At 40.3% G+C, this 6,461-nt stretch overlaps 1 protein-coding gene across 2 annotated transcripts in view; it reads left to right on the top strand.

Moving 5' to 3' along the window:
- ZBTB5 (zinc finger and BTB domain containing 5) overlaps positions 1 to 6,461 on the top strand; it is a 21,766-nt gene continuing 15,305 nt past the window's right edge. Inside the window, exon 1 of one of the 2 annotated variants that reach the window (XM_032478003.1) lies at positions 1 to 143. The gene's annotated coding sequence lies outside the window, so the exon portion shown is untranslated. Of the gene's footprint in view, positions 144 to 259; positions 1,511 to 6,461 lie in introns of those variants that run through there. The other variant, XM_032478002.1, reaches the window with a different exon arrangement.

The following is a 6,461-nucleotide window of genomic DNA, read 5'->3' as shown; positions in this document are numbered from 1 at the left end:
AGAGGCCGGGTGGGTGGGAGGGGGAGGAAATCCCATCCCGGGGGGGCCAGCCTGGACGTTCTCGCCTCCTCCGACGCTGTCGGGTCGAATAGGAGAAGGGTCACCGCCTCCTCCAGCGAGAAGGGGGGCGGAGCCCGGCTCAGGTAAGGCGACCCTGTCAACGCGAGTGGTGGTGGCGCGCGCGGGCGCGCTCACGTGGAGACGGTTGCGCTCTGGGGGAGCTGGGTGGGCGGCGCGAGCAGGGTTTCGTCCAGGCTCCGGGTCGCGCGCAGACGCGTACCCGTGCCCCACCTCGCCTACCCTGCCAGTCTTTCTGAGGGGGTATTGTTACCCTTGGAGCGGAGAGGCCAGGCGGGTGGGAGGCGTGTTCTTCTGCGCAGGCGTCTCCGGTGTCCCGACGACAGGCTCTCTGTCTGCCGGGTGGAGCGGGGACTCTTGCCCCCTCGGATGTGCGGCGGGCGGCGTTGGTTACTGGGATCAGATGGTAAAGGCCTGGGACCACAGCCTGGCGGAGTGAATAGAGGGTCTTCGGGATGAAGTCGGGTGGCTCCCTTGCCCCCATCCTGGGTCTCTTTGAGCGACGAGGTTTCATTTCACCGGAGCAAGGCCAAGGCGGTCTGGAATCGGGAACCGATGGCTGAACCTGGAGGGGTGGAACCAGTGTTTTGGAATGCCCCAACTTATCAGAGGACTAAAGTGTTTGCAGGCTTTCATTGAATACCCACTGCTTCCAGGCTTGTGCTAGGAGCTGTGGGGGATGCTGTGGTAAGAACAGCCTTCCCCCCTCCCCTTGTTTGGAGGACATACAGATTTGTATGTAAATGTTAACATTAGGTAGTGAATTAAGGTAGGGGTCGACGGTTGGTTTTTTACCTTCCAAAAAAGGCCATTTGTTGTTTAAGTCAATCTGCATTCTGGCATAGTGGAGGGTACTGTGGAAGCTAGTTTCTGAAGAGGACACAAATCCTAGGTACTTAATGTGGAGAAAAATTTTTAGGTAAAACTGCAGTAAAGTCTTGATTACGAAGCAGTATGCTTGGGTTCTGGTTAATTTGAATGAATGGAAGTAAGAAACCATTCACCTTCAAGAATTGAAGCAAAAATATTTCCGAAGTATGTTCATGTACTTTCCAATTGTAGTAGGTAGATAATATTACATACATTGGATATTTCTTTAGAGGTTGAAGAGAATGCTGTGCCTGAGTCATCATTGGTTATCCTTGTTTGGGCTAGTGTGCCTTAGACGATTAAAAGAAGGTGGGCTTGGTGCCTCATAATTTTCTGGAGAAACTGCATTCGGTAAAGTGTTACGATTGCGGTGGTGAGGATGGTAAGCTAAAAGAGCAGCGGTGGGAGAAAGAGACTAGGTGGGGAGACGAGAGAGAGAATTTTACTGAAAAGCCTCCAAACGAAGGGAAGGCCTTCCATTATTGCTTTAGTCCTCTCTGGAAATCCCAGGAAACTTGGGAAGACCGGCCCCACCACCACTGTCAGATTGGTGATCTGCCAGGTAAGACTGGTTGAGGACCTGTTCTGGGCCCTTGCGTTTTGCTAAAAAATGAGCCAGGACCTTTTAAGTAAGAGTCCTGAAGTCAACTTGTGTTCTTATTTGGCTTTTCTCTCCTAAAAGTTGTGTCAAAACATGGTATAGTTAGCGGAGGATACTGGCAAGCTATATTCTGGCTATTTGAGTTGTCCAGCAAAATTCTGAAAGTAAGATTTGGAAGAAGAGCATCTCAGAGTGGGTGTTTACCTAAACTTAGTGGTCATTGCTCTCAAAAGAGACTGTCACAAGACTATCATAAGATGTTAAAGTCATTTAAAAAATCACTTGGATATGAAATGCATGTAAATGTTTAGTATTTAAAGTACTTAGAATGAATTCTATTGAATTGGAGTTCTTTTTTTATTGAATTATAGTTGGTATACAGTGTTGTGTTAGTTTCTGGTGTACAACATGGTGATTCAATATTGATATTGAATATAGTTCCTATGCTATACAGTAGAACCTTGTTGTTTATCTATTTTATATACAGTAGTTAGTATCTCCAAATCCCAAACTGCTAATTTATCCCTCCCTCCCTCCTTTCCCCCCTGGTAGCCGTAAGTTTATTTTCTATGTCTGTGAGTCTCTTTCTGTTTTGTAAATAAGTTCATTTGTGTCTTTTTTTTAGATTCCACATATAAGTGATGTCATATGATATTTGTCTTTGACTTACTTCACTTAGTAGGATAATCTCTAGGGCCATCCATGCTGCTGTAAATGGCTCTATTTCATTCTTTTTTATGGCTGAGTGGTATTCTGCTGTGTGTGTGTGTATATATATACATATATATATATATACACACACACATATATATATATGTATATATATATATACACACACACATATATATATATATGTATATATATATATATATATACCACAACTTCTTTATCCAGTCATCTATCAGTGGGCATTTAGGTTGCTTCCATGTCTTGGCTATTGTAAATAGTACTGCTATGAACATTAGGGTGCATGTATCTTTTCAAGTTAGAGTTTTCTTTCAATATATACACAGGAGTGGGATTGCTGAATCATATGGTAACTCTAGTTTTTTAACTAAACTTTCGTGTACACTGAGATATGACAAAGCTTGCTGTTGTGCTGACACAGAATCTTGAATCTGCCTCAGTTTCTCCTTGGAAAGGAAAAAAAAAACCCAAGGTATTGATTTCATGTTAGTCTTGAAGTTTTTTTTAATGTAAACTTGTTGTCAGCAAATACTTTTCCCCCGTCAGTTATAAGCATGTGCATCCTTTTATACTGTACTTAACAGTTCTCAAATAAGGATGTTGTCTAGGAGAGCCAGATTGTGTTGGTGTAGCAGGTGGGATGGAGTGTAACACTACACGCACCTTTTGTCTAAGTATGACGTGAACTTCTCATATGCTAAATATCAGCTGTTTCTGAGTGAATTATTGCTCTTACAGTTGTTTTCATCATTTTCAGTCACTGAATAGTGGCTTTTAATCTCCAGATTCTAATGGGGGGGGGGTACCTTTCATTTGATTAATTATACATCTATTTACTAAAAGCTTTGATTTATCTTTCTGACAGCTCAAACAGATTAGGAATTGTGCTGGTGTACTGACATTTTATTGAAATATAGGTAGATTACTGTCTTAGTATCTAAGATTATTTTATCTGTAGATAATTTTCCATGTGATATTCTGACTTATTTGAATGGTACGTTTAAGGTTCCAGTATTTCCCTAAACCACATTTTAATCTTGAAGACAGGATGCCATAAGTAAGCATTATGTGGAGCTTAATTGGCAGCTTTTTTCCCACTAATGTTAAATGAAATGTTGCATTTTATAATCACTGGCATCTTAAGATTTAATGAAACTTGGTACAGTTAAAAGAATTTTGTACCCAATCAATTCATTGTTAATTGTAACCAGTTAATTTTCCAAATCTGCCTTTGTACTCTGGAGAAAGAATCCTATTGGAAGTAATACTTTTTCTCATATATACATGGAAATTAATGTATTGTTTTGTTTCTTTGACAAATTTTAAAGGATGATTGTATATTGGATCTGCTCTGTGGAAACTATACTTGGTGTTATTTTGTGTACTTGATAGCAAGCTTACACATGCTTTATTTTCAACTTCTTAAGTTTCAAACGATTAGGGTGAATTGCTCCCCCTTTTCTTCTGTATATGATATTGTTAACTTGCTGTAATTGATTTTTCAATACATCTTAATCAGTGAATTATAATTTAAAATTTGCTTAGCTGTCTTCTAAAAATGCAAGACCTTCAATTTTGTAGTCCATCTGTTTTAAGAGTCTACTGCAGAGAGGATTTGAGGAAGGACAGGAAGAAGAAAACCCACTGTTTTGGGGTTCAGTTTTGAGAGGAATCCACAGATGGTACAAAAATCTAAGCACACTTAGTAATGTACGTCATATTTTATTTTGAGTAGAACGTCAATAGCAACTTAGCAGGTGAGGTATCAGTCACTTGCTGAACACTATTGATTTGATAAGTGATTCAGAAGTGAAGAAATTATACTGCTTTGAAAGTAAACTAGTTATAATAAATGAATTAAATCCATTTTTCATCTTCTCTCCTGGAAAGTCACTATCAGTAATAGTGTCTGCAGTGCTCTGGCATGGCTTTCTTCTTGATAAAAGTTTAGTTTTTTCCTTAAGAAATACCTATCTTGATCTGTCAGGGGTAAAAGGCAATAAAAGCTATTTAAAAAAATTGCTGAAAAGGTTGTGTGTGGTGGGGGCAATTGGGATGAGTGTCAGGCAACATTTTTTAAATAACAGAAGGAAAATTTATTTAGACTTACTAAATAGATGTTAAGATAGATTTAGTCTGAAATTTATAAGCAGTTAAAAGATGCCATTGATAGATGGTTTCTATAGTTTTTTGCATACCTTTGTGAAGTTTGTGTGATCTTTAAAGCATTTACTGGCTACAGATGTTTTTTTATCTAGATAATCAGCTAGCTGGCTATTTATTTTAAGTTTCAGAAAAATATAGTACCCAAGAAAGGGAAATTTCTAGGACAGTTAAAGTGCAGGTGTAAAATTCTAAGCAGGATAAAGCAGTGAAGTTTGTCGTAAATTGTTTTGACGTTGAAGTGCAGTGCTGTCAGAGTGTCTTGTAACTGACTGTCTTGGGCATGCCTGTCTCTCAGACAGCATTCTGTGCTGGGCCTCCACCCTGACTGACGCAGTCTTGGGCAGCCTGACCTACCTGACAGGCTTGGGCAGACCAGGATCTTCCCTCATAACAGGGGACCCTGCCAGCAGGAATGCGTTCTGTCTCCCAGCCCCTCTTCTACCCAAAGCTCTGCTGTCTAATTCTTGTTTGGCACCAGCCTCATGGAAGGCAGGGTTGGGAGGAGCCAGTGGCAAGGACCAGCAGGAGGAAAAGGCAAAGATTATCTCGCATCCTCCTGACCTTCCAAACTGGGGTCTGTTGGCAGTGGTGAAGGCTTGGCAGTGTGGTCTATGGCGGTGGTGTGTGGCATCAGTGACAAGGAAGGATTTGAGGAAGAGAAGAGAAGGCCTTCCTGCCAGCTCTTTGAAAACCCTTGCTCTAATTGCATTCCCTTAGCTGTCATTTTACACACCTGTCTTTTCACTCTCACTTTCAACCCTTGACCTGACCCTGCTTTTCAGCTTCATCCCTTTACTCCCTCCAGTCTCCTACTCCTTATTCCTCACCTGTGCTCACACTAGTATCTGCATACTGTCTCTCCTCTGAACATCCTGTTATCCGCCACTGGGCTCATGTCTCCCTGGGGGCTGCTCCCATACTGCAAAGTGAAGTTTTGTGGTTGGACCTAGGTTCACGTCACTTCTCCTTCACTTACTGTACTAGTTGGGTGATGTTGGCCCCAGACACGGGGATGACAGTCACTGCTTGAGCATCATCTATAAGAAATACTACATGTCAAGTACCTACAGGACCTGGCTCTTAGGAGGCATTCAACCCTTTCATCAACTAACAGAAGTATAGTGGTGAGTGTGGTACAGTGCTACTGACAGTTTGCTACTGTAGTGACAAGTTAAAGGCATACTTTGTGAGTGATTTTGGAAGGTACTATTACTGAGAAAATGCTGAGGGATTTCATTTCTTTCACAAACTTGAGTAGCACAATATATGTATAAATCAAAGGCCGCCTTTACACTAAAGTCTCATTGATCCAGTATCTTTGAAGAATGAAATCCCACGTACATGCATTTTCCATATATGTGAAATTTACCTACTTCAGAGGTTTTCAGACTTTTTGACCTCAGAATTCCTGTACACATTTAACAATTATTGATGACTCCAAAGGGCTTTTGTGAGTTAGCACAATCAGTATCTAACATATTAGAAAATAAAATGGAGGGAGAAATTTAAGTATTTATTAAAAGTAATAACCCATTACATGTTAGCATAAATAACATATTTTTATGAAAATTAAGTATTTTCCAAAACAAATATTTAGTGAAAATCGTGGCATTTAAAAAAAATAAACTTTACTTTTTAAGAGTTCTCATATGCCCACACCCAGGTTTCCCTATTATTAACATCTTGTGTTAGTACGATACATTTGTTATAATTAATTAATGATTATTGATACTTCATTATTAACTATAGTCAATTCTTTATTCAGGTTTCCTCAGTTTTTTACCTCTTGCCATTTTTTTGTTCCAAGATCTCATCCAGGATACTACATTACATTTAGTCATTTTGTCCGCTTAGGCTCCTCTTGACTATGACAGTTTCTCATACTTTTCTGGTTTTCAGTGACTTTGATAGTTTTGAGGAGTACTTGTCAGGTATTTTGTAGAATGTCCCTCAATTAGGATTTGTCTGATTTCTTTTTCATTAGACTAAGGTTACGGTTTTTTTAGGGGAAGATACAGAAGTAAAGTACTATTCTCGTCATATCATCGTGTGATGCAGA

The sequence above is a fragment of the Camelus ferus genome, chromosome 4, assembly GCF_009834535.1.
Source record: "Camelus ferus isolate YT-003-E chromosome 4, BCGSAC_Cfer_1.0, whole genome shotgun sequence".
NCBI classification, from domain to species: Eukaryota; Metazoa; Chordata; class Mammalia; order Artiodactyla; family Camelidae; genus Camelus; species Camelus ferus.
This window is presented reverse-complemented; position numbering and strand designations above follow the sequence as displayed.